Raw genomic sequence first — 18,489 nt, forward strand, 5'->3', positions numbered from 1 at the left:
CTAGCACACACTCAGCTAGCAGTGTCTCGACTGAAGAAACTAGGCTTTACCATCAATGTGCAAAAGAGTAATCTCCAGTCCCAGCAAATTCAGCCCTTCCTAGGATCAGTTCTTAATGTGGAGACAGGCAAAGCATACCCCAACCAACAGAGGGTGATGGCATTCCAACAGCTGTTGCCTCTTTTTCAGGCCTTACCATGGTGGCCACTGATACCTCCTACTGCAGTTGATTCTTATTCCTTTTTAATTTTCTCAAAGGCAAAAGGTCTACAGTTGTACCTTTTTTTTCCTCATTCTGGGATGCATCACTCCTTGTGTCTGAGTTTAGTAGCACTCGGAGTCTCGATATTATATCCTTAAACTATATTGAAAATTCAATCATATGCCATTCTAACACCCCTTCTACACAACTATTTAGGGACGGCGGTACTTGGGGCACTCTTCTTAGGGTTATTTCCAGATTACTAATTTGAGATCTAGTATCAGTGATTTTGTTTTTGGAGGGTGGGGTGACACTTGGGTTTTTAAGAGCAGGTGGTTATGATCACTCTCTCTTTGGAACAAGTTAGCCATGCTTTTAATTTCACTCCACTGCTATAGATGCACAAAGATGTATTATGGTGTTGCTGAAACTATCCCTCTTCCCTATGCAGCTTGACCTGGTGAGTCACCCATAATCCTTCCCTATGAATCAGTATACGGTTCAGTCTTGACAACCACCACACCACCAACTTACTACGTTTCAAATTGCATAAGTTGGTGCTAGGAGCCCCTAACATTGATCATTTACCAGTATTTCAGAGTCCAGAGACAAATCATGTGCTGTGTGCATTAAATTGCCTTTTGCTATGAATATATTTGGACCAATCATGCATTGTTTGCGTTATTGGTGTCGACAATTTCTTGCCATTGCAAGCAGAAAGTAAGTACAATTTTATCTAGAAGACCTTCAGTGACTCCCCAACCTCTGCAGCATTTGTCAATGCTGAGGCAGAAAGAGACCTTCGGATATTCCATTCCTTGTTTACAAACAAGATTGCTAATCCTTCTTTTTAATGACCCTTTGTGACTGGAGCAGAGAATACCAAAAAGTCAAGTAATAGAAACTGTTAAACATGCAGGCCTTTTACAAGACAGCTATAACTATGTTAAAAAAACATTTTGAGGAGGGATTGTCCAGGTTTTTCGCCATACCTGCAATGTCCTAGCTGAGTTGGCCTAGGGTTTTGTTGTAAGTGTTAAGAGGGAGGGTGCATTTATTCAGCACCCCTGGTAGCCGGCTCCAGTTTTCTTCTAGAGCGTCTTGCCAATGCCATGGAGAATCCTGCCTGGATACTGCCACTGTTCATTGATTAACCAACACCATAATCTGTAATGTATTAGATTGATTGATCTGGTCTAGAGTAATTTGAAAGAGTTGTATTTTGCTCATGATAGGGCGCACTTAGCAGCTTTCATTTTTTTTTTACAGCCCAGATCAATGTTGGTTCCACTATCTTGCTGCCCCCTACCATTCCAAAATGTGAATGCCTGAGAACCTATCACTGACAATGTAACAGAGCTGTGCATAATCAGAGCGCAGACATTAATTGTCTTTAGGCCAGTGTTACTTAGGATCAGGTTTGCCAGGGCAATGTCCTCTAACAACTGGACCCTCCGGTTTGGAACGCTTTCAAATGTGCTCAGCACTCCTGTTCATTTTAAGGTTTACGCTAGCCATATTTGATGGAAAAATATTTACCATCATATCTGAAAACAAAGTATCCAAAGCATCTACTGTGATTATAGCTAATTATTTATCGGGGTAAAATAAACACCTGCATTACCATTTATTGTGCTTAAGGGGAAGCTTTTCGAGTTCCAGGATGGCAGACTTCCTATTCAGACTGAATGATCTTTTCTTTGATTGAGCCTTGACTTTGCCTTATCTGTTTTTTGTTTTTTTACCTGATGCCACCAGCATGGACCTGCACTGTTGTGAACCAAGAAGCAGAGCTTTGGCCGAAGCAGAAGTAGGCTATGAGAGAGACTGACGTAAAAGGGCAACACTGCTGTAGGTGCTCTTGGCACAGTGTTTCAAGCATTACACAAGAATGCCCTGCTAAAACCGCAGTAGCTAGAGTAGAAATGTTACATGTTCTAATGTTTCCAAAGAGACTTTCTCTTTATGTGAATTTATTAACTTTTTTCGTTAAAGCCTTGTATTTATTTGAAAAACACATAAAATAGAGCAGGAAAATGCCACCTCACATGGACAAGAATAGTAAAGATCTTTTGGGGGTCTTCAAAAATAGTGTTTTATTGCACGGAGGGACGGAGGCAGGAAGGGAACAGGAGGCATGCTAGATCAGTATTGTTCAGTAAAAGTAACATCCTACCAAGCACTTTCACTCTTATTCTTGCAAGTGCAGGGTGTCAGTCAGGCTAGGTTTTCAGACATGACCCGACTGTAGCTTGACATCTTTGAGCCTTTCGAGCATAAAAGGGGTTCAGGGTGCTCGCATTTCCTAGAAATTCGGCCATAGACGAATAAATAGAATCTGGCCCTTCTTGGGCTGACAACTTTAATTATTCTTCCAGTGATTTATCGTCCATATTTGAAGTAAATGTAGAGCCACTGCCTACCTCTGAATGGTTGCACAGCTCTTGCTTATGCCACTAACTTTGGCCACTGCTTCAACACATTGGCAAAGCCAATAGGTTTCGCCTATGAAAGTGTTTTAGCAATGTTGTACACTAACCTGGCGCTGTTCAGCATGGCTAAAAGTTAGCAGCATAGAGCAGTCGCACGTGGTTTCATAGAGTGGAATGGCGAAGAGTGGAGTAGTGTACCGTGGAGTGACGTACAGTAGAATAAACTGGTGTAGAGTGCATTGGTGTGGAGTGTTGCAGAGTAAAGTGGCATAGAGTGCAGTGGGGTAGAGTATATCAGCATAGAATTCAGTCATGTACAATGCAGCATCGTAGAATCCAACGGCATAGATTATAGTGGTGCATAGTGGAGTGGCATAGAGTGCAGTGTGTAGAATAAAGTGGCATAGTGTGCATTGGTGCAGATTAGAGTGGCATGGAGTGCAATGGCATAGAGTCATGCAGAGTAGATTATAGTGGCATAGAGTGCAGTGGCATAGAGTGGATTGCTGCAAAGTACGATTGCATAGAGTGTAGTAGTGAAGACTAGAGTGGCATAGAGTTCAGAGGTGTAGAGTGCAGTGTTGCAGCTTAGAGTGTTGTAGAGTGCTGTGATGTAGAGTGGGATAGAGTGGTGTAGACATCTGTGGAATAGAGTATAGTGGTGTATAGTGGAGTGCAGTGGGGTAGAGTGCAGTGGCGTAGAGTAGATTGTTTCATAGTGGAGTGGTGCAGGGGAGAGTGCAGTGGTTTAGAGTAATGGCATAATGTGAGTAGAGTGCAGTGGTGCAGGGGGTAGCTTAGAGTGGCGTACAGTGGATTGGGATAGAGTGCAGGGGTCAAGGATGGGTTGGTACAGAGTAGAGAGTATTCGCATATAGTGCAGTGTTGCAGAGTGGTATAGAGTGTAGTGACATAGAGCAGAGTTATGCAGAGTAGAGTGCAGTGGTGTAGAGTGCAGTGGCATAGAGTGGTGCATAGTAGAGAGGCATAGAGTGAAGTGGTGTAGAGTACAGTGGGGTGAAGGAGTTTGGAGTAGCACAGAGTGCAGTGGAGTTGTGCTGAGTAGAGTGTTGTGGCGTGGAGTGACATAGAGTGTAGTATGCATGGAGTGGTAGCACACTGCTATTACAGACAACACATTTTCAGTTGAAATTACCATTACACGTGCACATACAGTTTTACTAATAAGCAGAGCACAAAAAAACGATAATGTGTTGAAAAGGCACCACCTAGTGTATTGATTTGTTTTGATCATATTAGGGTATTTGTTTCCAACACACATAAGAATTACCAAAAAATATGCTTCATTTTTGCTTTGCTAATTCTGATATACTTGCACAGTTCATTTACATTTTGTTGTGTGCTAGAAATAAAAACATTTCCTACCAACAGCATCCAGCAAGCTTCACATAAGTCCTCTCACTTTGAAGTCAGAGAAAGAAAAGTAAACACCAAACTCCCTCCAAAGACTGAGCCTTGACGTTGGACCTCTGTCTTTGAATGTACAGCAAATGTGACAAGATAAGGGCGAGATTTGCAGGCCTCTTTACAGAAAGGGGTGCTTGTGGAAGAATACAAAGAGAGGTAGTTTTAAAAGGGTTTGCTCCTTGGAAGTAAGGAATTGAACCTGAACATCATAAAGCAGAGCCAGCAAATGAAAAGCCATACAATGTGAGTTACAAACCACAAAGCCAATTGTTCAGTAAATACTCGGAAAGCTTCCTTTGAATCCTTTTAATTGGTGAGTAATAGCAATACATCCCCGACTCCAACCAACTCAGTCTCCTCCCGTTGCCTCATCTCTCTCCGTGCATCACATTCCACCCTTCCATTCCATTACGTTTCTACATTCTAAATTCCCCCCCACACACACACAAGTCTACCATATATGTAATACATCCCCCCTTCATAGAAACACAGATACATTGCCTACTAATAAACGTAACTATTACAGTAAACATTTACCTAGGGACATATGATTACTGGCATATAGCTATATACACTAAAACTATGAAAATAGGACTACGACACGTAATATCACTAGGAGTAATTCTTTATGACCATACTGTCTTCCACACCTCTTTTTTCCATGGTAAACCCGCACTGTTGGCTAACTGAATGGCATTCTTTAGGACTCCATTAAAGCATTCTACCACCCCATTACCAGATGGGTGACAAATTGATGTGGTGTTGTGTCTTATCCCATTCCTTTGCAAAAACATTTTAAAATCTCCAGACATAAATTGAGGTCCATTATCTGTCAGAATAACCTTAGGCAACCCTTCTCTCACTAATATTCTATTAAAAAATGTCACAATAGTTGAGGAATCCATTCTTGTTGTGATCTTCATCTCTGGGCATTTTGAAAAATTATCCATTAATACTAAAATATACTTAGCATCCCCACTTTCATAAAGTGGTCCCGTAATATCTAATCCTACTCTGTCCCACAGCACATCAGGACAAGTTAACGGGTACAGAGGTTCTTTAAATGTTAACAAATTATTTTTTGATTCAGAGCATAAAATACAATTTCTCACTTTCCTCTCAATAGCCGCATCAATCCCATGCCACCAATATAATTCTTTTACTCTATTTTTAATTTTAGAAATCCCCAAGTGCCCTTCATGGCAAATATCTAACAATTTGTCCCTAAGAATTTCAAGTCTGCCCCTGTGTAGTACCACATTATTCTCTAAGGACAATTCTTGTTTTAATTCCCAAAATATACGTATATTCCTTTCTAGTTCATTTTTGTTGGGCCAACCATCAACAGTCAAAAAATGTACCTTCGATTAAAATGTGATGTTCCTTTGTGGCCGTAGACCATTCTTCATTTGAAATTCCCTGAATACCTTCCATAATTTCTGCCACACACTCAACTTCTGTCGCATCCCAGGTAGAGCCCCTTGTCCGTAGTGGTAGCCTAATCAAAAAACATCTATCTGCAATGATGTGTTTTACCCTTGGAACATATTGTATTTCATACTTATAGTTTAAGAGGTTTGTAGATAGCCGTGCTATGCATGGGGAAGCATTAAACAATCCACTTGTTGTGAGAGGTTTATGATTACTTGGTAAAATTACTTTCACGCCCCAAATGAACTGTCTGAAATGCTCCAAACCCCACACACATGCCAAAATTTCCTGTTCATTAACGGTATATCTTTCTTCAGTTTTGGTTAGTGAACGTGAAGCAAATGCAATCACACACTCCTTTCCATATGAATTGACTTGTGTGAGCACCACTCCTATCCCTTTGTTGCTTGCATCAGTCGTTACAATACTCTGTAAATCGGGATCAAACCCTTGAAGGGCTGGTGCTCTTATAACACTATCTTTGATCATAGTGAACGCTTCTTGGCTCTCTTCTGTCCACTCAAATACCATTTTGTTTTTTAATAATTGCCTGATGGGATAAGTCTTACTGGAAAAATGTTGGACATACTGAGCCTACAATTCTGCCAAACCTAAAAATGCCCTTATTTCATCCTTAGTGGTAGGAACTGGTGCACCTCTTACAGCCTTCACCAATTCTGTTTTAAGTTCAATTCCTTTCACATTTATCTCATGACCCAAATACGTAACCTTGCTTCTCGTAATTTTGCATTTGGAATATTCAGCCGTGATACCTTTAACATTGAGAATTTCCAAAACTTCTGTCAATTTGGCATCATGTTCCGTTCTTGATTTACCCATGATAAGTATATTGTCTTGAAAAAACATGACATTTTGTACATCCTTAAATAATTGGAACATCAGTCTTTGAAACATGGCCGCTGCTGATGCCAATCCAAATGATACTCTTGCAAATTGGTAGCAGCCAAATGGAGTAATAAATACAGTAAGCCTGTGACTATAAGGATGTAAAGACACTTGATGGTAAGCTGAGGTTAGGTCTATCGTGGTGAACCAATTCATGCCTTTTGTAAGCGCATCCGTCTCATTAACTTTTGTTCATGGAAATTGGTCCACCAGGATATTTTTATTTAAATCTCTTAGATCTACACTTAGCCTCAACTTGCCATTGGCTTTCTTCACCACCACCAAAGGAGCAACCCAATCAGATGAATCAATCTGTTCAATAATGCCTGCCTGCAGTAGTTTCTCTAACTCCTTGCTTACTTCGGCTCTAATCCCCATAGGAATATTTCTAGCTTCATGTCTGACCAGTACAGCATCATCTCTCAATACAATTCCGTGTTGGAAACCGGTTAGTCTACCAGTTCCACCCGCAAACAGCATATGATACCTTAGTTTGATATTTTCTTCATCCAATCTTTCTTCATGTACCATAGAAACAGGTTCAGAACTATTAGGATTCAGAATAATTCCTAGTTTACCTTGGTCCCACCATCCTAAAACTGATGATCCCAACTTTGAAACATATAATTTACACTCTGGTTTAAACACACAGCACACCTTTCTATACCCTAAAATGTCTATAGGTTCTCCTGTAAAACTCTTTGGGGAAATGTCTGGAGGCTTCTACTTGTTTCCCAGTTTATATTCAAGTTTATCCAACCACACCGCTTAGCTGATGATAGTATATGGAGAACCAGTATCTGGGATAATAGTAACCACAATTCCTTCTATGGAAAGGTCACACTTAATTTTTTTCCTTGGAGTATGCAAATGCTCCTCATCACATTGATCTCTTACGTTGAACACACAAATATTCAAGTCGTCATTATCCAAAATTGATGACTCGGAGTCCAAGTTGTTCAACAAAACTTTTATAGATTTCTCTTTCTTCATTTTGCGTACTTTCGCAAAATGACCTACAATTCCACATTCAGAACACTTCTGGTTTCGTGCAGGGCACTTCTTGTCATTAGCATAGTGACCAGTAAATCCACATCTGTAATATTTCATGGTGGATTTATATACCTCATTTTTTTTTTATTGTAGTTTGCCAGACCTATCTTGTATCGTATTATTGTCTCGTAAAGTTTTTTTGTATTTTTCATACCACCTTTAATTTTGTTAATCTGTTCCTTATCCTCACTCTCCTTTCTGTTTTCAAGCAGCACTGCTTTTGCAAATGTACCTGTTCTGCTTTTTTTTTTTTTTTTTTTTACTACTTCAACAACGCCTGACAACGATGCCTCTCCTTTAGCCCACAGACAGTCTTGTATAGAAGGATTAGCAGCATGCATTACAATTTGGTTCATAATCATTTCATCATTTAGGGCCCGAAAGCGACATGTCAATGCTAAATTCTTTAAGGCAGAAACGTAATCTTCAATTGATTCTTCCTTTAATTGTTTCCTATGATAGAATTGATATCTATCGATCCCAACGCATACTGTCGGTGCATAGTATCTATCCAGGTCTTCAATTGCATTTGTAAAAACATCTCAGTGACCCTTCGGTCTTGGCTTCTTCTCTGTACGATTATACATTTTTAAACCTTGAGCACCTAGACAATGTAAAGTAATTTTCTTCTTCTTTGCAAGAGTGAAATCATCTTCTTCATCACATGTTGCAATTTAATTTTAAAAATATTCTTTCCACTCTTGCCATGTTATATAGTTTTCTCCAGTCCGCAGTTTGGCAGTACTTTGTGAACACGCCTCCCATTGTTAAAACGCGAAGCGTAAGGAGATTGCACACTAGTTTTTTTTTCCCTCAAAATGGCTGCACGTCGTGAAGACATCTCACGTCATTAACGCGCAAGCTGTAGATGAAGACGCACAAGAATAACAGATGACGGAGTCTGAGCGCAAGAGAAGTTCAGTTCAACAGTCACTTCAACATATCCAATATGTACAGTTTTATTTGTGGTGTTATGCTGTGCAAGCAGAACAGGCGGGGTACCCATGAAAGTTGAAATGAAAAGTTTGTACGATATGAGGGGCTCCGAGGTGCCGCTGAAACCCGGAAGTTCATTCAGACTAGAAAAAACTGCTGGGTTCCAACTTCAGGGCTACTTACAGGAGAACTCATCGCCAAGTTTGTTAAGCAAATACTCGGAAAGCTTTCTTTGAATACTTTTATTTGGTGAGATAGCGATACAGCCCTGACTCCAACCAACTTCATCTCCTCCCGTTGCCTCGTCTCTCTCCGTACACCACATTCCACCCTTCCATTCAATTACATTTCTAAATTCTAAATAAACCCCCCCACACACACACACACAATTCTACCATGTATGTAACACCAATAGTAAACAACAGGTGTAATGCTTTCCGTGGGAAGCTTTCAGAATGTTCCAGAGATGGCTTTAGCAAACCGGACAGCTGTGCTGTCTGGTAGGCTTCGACCTAAAAAAGTTACCATCTGGATCAGTGGACTTTCTGTGATTATGCTCTTTATGTGTAAACACGTCCAACTCTCTTCTGCCCCTCTGCCTAGTTTGGTGATGTCTAGATAATTGTAAGCCTTTGAAAAAGGCCTTTAACCAAGCAGCAATTCATCTTATTGCTGATGTAGCAACAAATATCCAAACTCTCAATAAAGTATTGATCAATTAAGGCCTCAGATATGCCTTGATTGGCTATCCTCCTATATGCCATATTTGGCTATCCTGTTGTTAACAGCTTCTTCCACCACGACATTTCACACACTAACATCACACCTCAAACATCAAATTAAGCCCTGATATACCAAAGAGGTCAACTATTGTGGTATCCAAGAGTAGTTGCCATGTCTATCGACCAAACACTACTTTCTACGCAGCACCTGTTGAACCAGCAGTGACAAAAGCATTGAAAATCTGTTTATTTAGAGCAGCATATACCTATTCGCTTTACCTTATAATTGTTGTTTTTCTTTATTGCTCATTGGTTAGTTTACCAGTTTTTAGAGATAATCCAGGTCTGAGTCATGACCGATCCGTCGAACGTATTTCTGTATATAGTATTTCCATAGCGCATACCTAGTCAAAAGGCAGCGGAGCACTGTACATAGTCAAAGACGAGCATAAAGTAAAAAATGTATAGAAAAGGAAGCTGGGCTGTGGACCATTAATACAGAGAGATGTTGTGTTCTTGAAAGAAGTGAGTCTTAAACTCTTTTCTAAATTGGAGAAGAGTTGGAGCTGTCCTGATGGATACGTGTCTGTTTTTCCATGTCCTGGGTACATAGATGGAAAGATCTACAGACACTTCTCAGAATGCAGTCTGATGGTGCCATGTCTGCGATTGTCTCAAGATAAGTGATGTTGCTGGTCGTTACTGCTTTGTAAATGATGCAGTTGGTTTTGAAGTTGGTTCCTTTTTTGGGTCAAGTCCCTGGTGTAATCTCTCAGTGGGCTTTCAACCACGCCCATGTCAAGCCCATCAGTTTGGTTGGGTTGTGGGCTTGCTTTTAAAATTAGCTTATTTTAATTAGTGAAAGGCATGCATACGTCATGCCTTTTCTGGTGTTTAGTCTGCCTCAAGTGCACTAGCCAACTACTGAAAACAAACGAGGCCCCATGTTTTCCGTATGGTTTCTGCACAATTTGTTCTCTTTATTTCATAGGCAACGCAATCTCGCTGGACAGTAGTAGAGCACTTTGCATGACATCAACCCTGTTACATAGATATTTGCACTTTTGACAGTTACATGGATAATTGCACTTTTGCCCATACGTTTCACTTAGAGCGAACTTCCGTTTCCTTTTGTGTGTTTGCTTTGCGCTGATGGTGGCTGTTGGCTCGCTTATGTGAAACTGTTTTACTTTTCGGTTTATGTGGCAAGAAAAGTCTGGTTAGGAGTTTACAACGCTAATAGCTTTAACTCGATTAAACACAAGACCCGTTTCATTGCAAATGCTTGTGTTACAGAGAACACTCTATACAATATTTTATTCCCCCCCCAGTAGTAATTGGTATGAAGTTAGGTTTTATCTGTTCTAATCTCACATAGTTTTGAAAGTAAGTGCACACATGTATGTAAGCTTCTGCTGTTTGACACATTATAAATATGTTAGGCTTTGGCTATTAATATTATTTACCTCAGTCTCATGACTCACTAAACACTGTTGTCTCTGGTACGACAATCATTGGCTCCATGATTAACGAACATCACGGTTTCGGTTTCTCATACTTCAACTTGAACCCAGTTGCCAGTAAAGTCCCATTGTGTTATTTGTTTGACGGTTAAGGCTTCGTCTTTGCAAACACCTGTAAACTCTGCCATGTTCGTGTGGTAGTCTTGTGGCTTGTGTAGTTCTGCAGGTGACGGTCTTATCGGATGGTCTGACTCTTTCTGGACGCCAGGCATGCTGAGGGCTTCCAAAGGCGTCCGGGAATGATCGTTTGTGCTTCCTCTCAAGCCGTCACAATTATGTAGCCCATTGTTACCTAGTGTTTAGAATGGTTACTGTGCAGTACTGCTGTTGTCGCGTTCCTCAATCAATCAATAAAATGTCTGTTTTGTGCAGTTAACAAATGGACACATCCTGGCACTTCACACATAGGTATGCGGTTGGCTCGGTGTCTCATGCCTCTACAGAGGCATTCTTTTTGCTGATTTTTTTTTTTTTTTTTAAGTTCATAAAGGAGACTCCTGCTGGTGAGCAGCTAATGTCTGCCCCGGGCCCTGGTGCGAAGAATACTCCACTGAGCTTCTTGTGAGGGAGAGGGTTGGCTGCCAGAGCCTTTTTGGTGTTAAACTGTGGTGTTTTTTCTCGTCAACATGCCTAACTTTCTGTTAGTTGTTACTCACAAACACTTCCTTTTGCAGTAGACACTTAATACCAGTATTCTGTTTCTGGCGTTGAGGTCTGCGAGCTGCCTTGAGGCCCCTGAAGCTGGTGCTCTAAGCCACTGAGCCATCTTGCTGCCATTTGAACTTGGAAAATGGAGAATGCTTACAGATATCCGGAGCAGAGATTGAAAATTGTCATTCAGTTTACTACTCTTTACTGGAAAATATATTGGACCATTATTTCATTAACCTGACAGAATAAAAGTTATAATAATAATCAGTTTCTATGGAGTGTAAATAACCAGTATGACTAATACCAAATTTAGGAGCACTATATCGACCCCAGAAAGATAACCCCTCGTGCTCGCCTTGCCACATCTGTAGCTCCTAAACTGTAGCAGACTTTACGGATGTCAGTAGGCGCACTTACATCGCCGAGCCGACATTGCTGTACGACTACATTTCAGAGAGAAAGAGAGATTGCTAAAATGAAGAACTGTGCCTGATGGCCTTACAGTCTCGAGTACCGAGCTCTCACATTCTTCACTCTAGACATTTCCTGTTGTCAGAGAGCGAGGAAGGGAAAGCTGCAGTGTGCGCTCCAAAACACAAGATGGCTGCTTCAATACAATGTGTGTTTATAGCAGCCAGCGAGGCACTGTTTCCTCTTCATAGGTTTACTTGTACACTTGCTCCTGTTTTCGCCCCACTAGAGCCGATGCAGTCGGCTATCCGTTTCATTTGTGGCAGTGCTGCTTTACTGCTTCGTGTCTCCAGCGCCGCTGCTCGCCGCTCACCGCCTGCACGTAGCAGCTCACACAGTACGGACCAGACACGGGGTTTGATGAAATATTGTAAGGCCAGATCGTGCAAGCATTCATTTTTTTGAAAACCTTGGTCCAGGATAAACAAGGGATAGCATTCCTCTGCATAGTGTAAGTAAAATAGGTGATGAGCAGACGGTTTATGGGATTAGCAGAATATGCCCCCGCTGTGCCATACTGCAAGCCTGAGAGGTGTGCGGGAACGGAATCACTCAGCCTGGTTATACAGGAAGGGCGGAAAGAGATTAGCATTTGATTTCGTTTGGCATGCCGAAAAACTCGCTATGTGCTGCTATCCGTGAGCTGGAGTCACTCAGTGGGACTTAGATTTCATACCATCCCCCCACGTTCATTGTGTTGCGCAGCCACCTTTCTCCAGCGTCGTCTAAAATTGCATTTTTCTCTTTCAACAGAATGTTGGCTTTGAGAGCTCAGAGAAGCAGCAGGGAGGAAAACGTGACCTATTGGTAAGTTTGTAGCACCTACTGTCTGCGCTGTGTGCATGTTGTAGCTGCTGCTTTCATTTTCCCTCTGGTATCAAATTGTTGTGTTCAGTGGCTTGTGCAACAGGAAACCTCATGCTGTTAATGTTTTCCACTGTGTTCTCACGCAACACAGTAAAGATAGGTAGATTCCACTGCCTCGTCAGCCAAGCTATGCGGTTTGTACAAGTGGAAAACTAATCTGTTCATCTGTTTGAAGATAGAGCATAGTTTTTAGGTACTTCAAAATGTATTTCAACTGAAAAAACTCAAAGAAGAGTTACTGTTTAAGAACGCCGAAGGGAAAATGATTATTAAAACAGTTTGTTTTCCTCCGGTGGAAGGGTAACATAGTTTTGAATTTAAAACTAAGACACCACAGAAATTCACCTCTTATGGTGAGCAACAAAACTACAGCTCACCCCAGCACAGGACTCATGATGTCACACATAATGTTGCAGACATCACACATGACCTGGCATCAAACATCATCATATTCTGCAGTGTACAACAGGGTTTGGCCCAGGCAGGCTATGCTACCAAGCACTGTGTGGGCATAACCCATTGAGCACAGCCTTCATCCAGAATCAGCAAGTCTCTGTGCCCACCCCAGTATCCTAGTTTGGAGGGAGGGCCTCCGATAGTGTCCCTTGAGGGCATAACCCTTTCAGCCATGTACAGTAGTGGTTGGCCATAGGGTGACCCTGTGTCAACAAAACCCACTACACTCCAGCTTCACCTTATAAAGGACAAGTTTTGTGTTGTGCCTGCACCAGCCCCCATGTTTCCCAGGTCAAATTGCACAGAAGAGGCTAGTTGCTACTCTTGTGTCTACCTTCCAACTCGTTGGGATTGAGCACTAATCTTGTCCCTGTACAATGACAACTTTTTTTAAATTGCTTATCCTCCGCCCACCTCATGTCGTTTGCAGCTACCTTGTTAGGACTTTCTGAAAAGGCAATGCAGTATACCAAACTAGCAGACGTGCCGCATGGTACCAAATACTATCTGTCTACTTTGGTGAGTTTTTGCTCTGCAAATAGTGATTTTTTTTTTTTTTTTTTCAAAAACTATTCCTATGATGTGTTGAATGGGGACCAGTATAAGTTTGTCCCTGCTTAATTATTCTGATATATTTCAGTTCTTTAGTGATGTCATCTTTATTAAGTATTGCTGTAATGCCACTGTAACATTATTTATAGGTTCAGACTTTATTTACATCAATCAAATTCTTCATTGTTGTGTTTTCTCATAGCGTCTCTCAAGAGCCATTAGGAAAAACTATCGGAGTGTGTTCTTGAAAGAAATTGACTACTGGACAGAAAGTAGCTAGATCCGTCATATATCCATGCTTTGCCGAATGGTGATTTTCATTGACAAGTGCATTGGTTGAGGTTTGTTCAGGTGTGCAGGCACACACAGTGTGGTAGCTTTGCTCTCTAACGTCGCTACATTCATATATTGACCGAATTTGCATGGGTATATGGAGAGCAGTAATTGTCAAATTTTGCAGATACGCTTCAATAAATCTGTACAAATCTAAATTATAGATGAATCCAAACATTGTGTGAAGTTTTAGTTTCAAACACGTGCACAGTTTTTTAGGATAAATATTTTTATTGCAGTTTTCAGGATACAGTAATCTTACCTACAGTCATTGGCCGGTGAGGAAAGCTTTCTACCATGGCTCTGTACTTAGGTCTAACACCACAATCCCTCTTGCACTTCCCCATTTTGACACCCAGAGACACCCTTTTGCTGCAGTCTTTCGACTTAATCCATGTTTTAGCCATTAAGTAATCTTATGTGCTCGTTCTCTCCACATCAAGCTGTAGCTCTGTCTGTTCAACTTGGACTTTTCCGTGGGGTAGATCCTAAGCGCTGTTAGAAATTTGAGATATGTGATCTCCCTATATCCCAAAGTGACGTATGTGTGGAACAGTGCCCAATCTATGTCACTTCAGCTTTATTCGTCCATAAAAGGCCATAATAGGCAAATGCATGGGTTAGGCCTGACAACCTTATGGTGGTCTTCCTCCAGGCTATTTGCCTCGTTACCTCCAGTTTTGCTGAACTCGTTTTTGTTGGCATTAGAACTCTGTGCACTTTACCACTGCTAACCAGTGCTAAAGTACTTGTGCTCTCTCCCTAAAACATGAGTTGATTGGTATATACCTAATTGGCATGTTTACTTTACTCATAAGTCCCTAGTAAAGTGCAATGCATGTGCTCAGGGCTTGTAAATATAATGTTACTTGTAGGTCTGCAGTATTGCTTGTGCCACCCACTTAAGTAGCATTTTAAAGCACGTCCCATGACTGCCACTGCAACCTGAATGCTGTATCACTCTGTCATGCTGACTTTGCATTTAAGACCCCTTTCTTAAAATCACATTTTATTATATGTAAGTCAACTCTAAGGTAGGCCCTAGGTAGCCTAGAGGGCAGGATGCTATGTAATAAAAAGGCAGAACATATACTTTTAAGTTTTACATGTCCTGATAGTGGAAACACTCTGAAATTGTTTTTTCTCTACTGTGAGGCCTACCCCTCTCATAGGATAAGATTGGTTTTCCTTGTAACATTTAGTAAGCTGTAATTCCTAATTGAGAAGGGATGGTACCTATAGAATTGTAATGATAAATCCTCTTTGATGGCAAAGTTGAATTTATCATTACAATTTTGAAAACAACACTTTTAGAAAGTTGCCATGTTCCTGCTCTCAACCCTGTGTGCCTGCAGCCTGTCTCAAATAATACACATCTGGGTAGGTGACAGCTGGTCTTTGTGCATCCCCCCCCCCAGACAGCCACAAACAAAGGGAGCTTTGGTGTGGCTTGAGGGTCCCTCCACATCCTGATGGGCCATCTTTGACATGATGGGAGGGAAGTGCTGGACACAGCTTCACATTTATATCTGAATAGGTTGTGTCCTGTCCCCACACAAAGGACTGCTTAGCCCCCTGTAGTGAGTCTGCAGCCAGGGCAGGAAGGGAGAACCTATGTGCACTTCAAAGCCCATCTTTGAAGTCTCCCCCACTTGAAAGGTACTACAGGGTATACAAAGTGGACTTCAGACCCTACCAACTAAGTACACATCTGGATCTGTGGATACTCTGCCAGGAAGAAGGACTGCTGTGCTGCTGAAGGACTGCCACTTGTGGACTGCTGTTTTTGAAGAACTGATCTCTGGCTGTGCTTACCTGCTGCCTTGCCTGGGTGAGAAGGACTGGACCACTTCACCTGAACACAACACCCACATTGAGTCCAAAGGCGAGCTGACTGGTCTCCTGTTTTCTGAAGTCTCCGGGAAATAAAATACTTCCAGCCGTCCTAACTGGACTCTGCCAGCTGTGAGCCTACCCAACCAAGTGGTGCTACCCCACTCCTGGACCCTTGAAGGTAAATATTCAGGTACTGCTTCAGCAGAACCACTGCCTCCCTGCTGTTGCTTGGACAGAACCGATTCATCTCTGCCAATGCGTGGATAAAACTGGGACACCACTTTCGGAACAGCACTGTGGCGTTTCCTTCAATGCAAAGCTCCTGCTTCCCGTTGACTGCCTTGACTACAACAACGCTGTACTCTGAATCAGAGCATTGCCTCGACGTCGACTCAGCTGGCTCCTTCACCTGCACTCTGTTGCATCTATGCTCTGACACATCACCACGGCTAGGACAGGGGTGCGGGGGGAGGGGGGGGTGCATGAGGCAGAGGTCAGACAACTTTGAGGCATCTCCTCTACTGCATGGGGTAAACTGACCCATCTCCTCAACGGCATGATTCGGAACCACAGCAACACTCCCGCACTAGAATTTTAAGGTACTTTGGTTCAGCAGGCCCAACTAGGTCCGTGTAGCGGGCCTGCTGTCCAGCGTGGTCAGCATGAACCTTTGACTATATCCCGGTCCAGCGCGACCAGATAGCCCCGTTTGGCACCTTCTGCTTCGAAGCACTTTTCTACAGTTTATTCTTTAAAAATTTATAACAGATGTAGCATCTTTTTGTGCGGTATTTTCACTGTTATACTGTTCAAAGTGTTGCCCAAATATTTACACATTGCCTCTAAAGTTAAGCTCAACTGCTCTGTGCCTAGCTACCGGGGGTGAGCACAGGTTTATTTAGGGTGTGTTTATGAATTACCCTGACTATGATTGTGGTTCCTGTTTGGACAGGGTGCATACCTCTATCAACCAGAAACCCAATTTCTAGCAAAATATAACAAGAAAAAAACAATCAAACAATAAATATATATCACAGAAACTAATAAGCACATTAAGTTAAAAAGAAATAAAAATGAGTTAAAACATCATAAAATCTCAGCACTAAAATACATCAAGTCAACCAGGCCGGAAATTTTCTCTGGGAGCCATGCAGCCAATCTATATTTGTTGGCGAATGTAGCTACTATTGGACAAATATTAACTAAAAGCGATGATGTAAATTAGCATGGCTTGCTGCATAGCCTAAAAATTAATTACTTTAGAGATCATAAAATATCTGAGAAATGGTATACAAGGTAGCAAAAGTGCAGGATGAATTGTGCTGAAGGATAACTCATGGGCACGCAACTAGACTTGATACGTGTATGACTCATTTTTAGTAGGGAACCCATAAAGTGCAAGGTGTTTAAAATTCCATGTGACAGTTAATATACGAATTAGCGTTTCCTATGAATCCATTGTGCTCAAAAGTAAAAGACGGACAGGAATACCAAAAGTTCTTGTGTTTCCTAATGCAAATTGCTCTCCATATAAAGGAGGCTATGCAGAACATCTGCTTAATGTTATTTGCTATAAATAAACGTTTAAGATAACATTTCCTAATATCGGTATAAAAACTGGAAAATAAAATAAAGTGCAGAGTGAATTGGGACACTCTCCCACCACACGGTCATTTTACTATCTTCTCCGGCCATTATTTCATTTTAGGGAAGGCCACCAGTAAATGAGTTGTGTCCAGGCATAATCGCATCAGAACAGAGGGTGTTGGATCAGATGTAATTAGTTAGTACTACTGTAGGCCCTCGTTTAATGTCACAGAGAGATATGCATCCACAGTAGCCTAAGGGAGACGTTGACACATCTGAAAACCGGCTTTTTGTTAAGTGGCATAAGGTTCAGTTCCCTCTTACTAAGTCTCTGGAAATGCATGAGAGCCACAGAATTAGTCCTTGTCCAGTCTTAAACAATCTAATATGATTGTTTTTGTGAACCTGGTCTCTTTGCACCAAATAGAGTGCCACAACTGTACAGGTTTTGTCAATAATAGGTCTTCCAGGTGTGGCAGCCCCAACTCCCTATGTATTAATATCCGCCGGTGTGGATTGGCAAACAGTGAGTATTCGCCATAGAAAAATAGAGTAGTGTGTTTGGTATAGCCCCAGAGCCCACTGCTGTAAGAAGCTACTGATATAAATTTGGCTCTATATATTGAAACCATTTCCTTGATTGGTTTACAACCCAACTGGGAGGCAAACCCAAGAATGCCCTCACCCGCCTGCACCATCTTTAGACTGTTATTTTCGATGTGCTTAATCCAGGATCTGCTAGTAGTAAAGAGAATGCCCAAATAGGAGAAAGATGTAACCCTCGTGATTTGTCTGCCATTGATGTAGTGACTTTGTGATTTACACGCATACTGTCCACAGTCTCTTCAGGTTTATTTTAGGTTTTCTCATGCCTGTAAATTCAGAAAAGCTGTCTATTAAACGTTGCAGGCCGTTAGAGGTGTAGACAGTAGGACAGCTTTGTCTGCATAAAAGAGAACTGGGACTGCTCTTCCTTCAGCTCGTGGTGGGTCAGCGGCCTCGCACTGGAGCAGTCTGTTCACTCCATTTATACACAGGGAGAACATAAAAGGCACCAACACGTACCCCTGCCTAACTGCTCTCTGAATAATAAACGGTGGGGA

General features: G+C 41.7%; 1 protein-coding gene across 6 annotated transcripts in view; it reads left to right on the forward strand.

Annotated features, from left to right (window-relative positions):
• ERBIN (erbb2 interacting protein) overlaps nucleotides 1–18,489 on the forward strand; it is a 766,777-nt gene that overhangs the window by 255,714 nt on the left and 492,574 nt on the right. For 5 of the 6 annotated variants that reach the window (XM_069222872.1, XM_069222909.1, XM_069222918.1 and 2 more), the window contains one exon: nucleotides 12,509–12,562. The exons of the other annotated variant lie outside the window; for it this stretch is intronic. The gene's annotated coding sequence lies outside the window, so the exon portion shown is untranslated. The remainder of the gene's footprint in view (nucleotides 1–12,508; nucleotides 12,563–18,489) is intronic. 6 annotated transcript variants of the gene reach the window in all.

This window comes from Pleurodeles waltl, chromosome 1_1 (assembly GCF_031143425.1).
Source record: "Pleurodeles waltl isolate 20211129_DDA chromosome 1_1, aPleWal1.hap1.20221129, whole genome shotgun sequence".
Lineage (NCBI taxonomy): Eukaryota > Metazoa > Chordata > Amphibia > Caudata > Salamandridae > Pleurodeles > Pleurodeles waltl.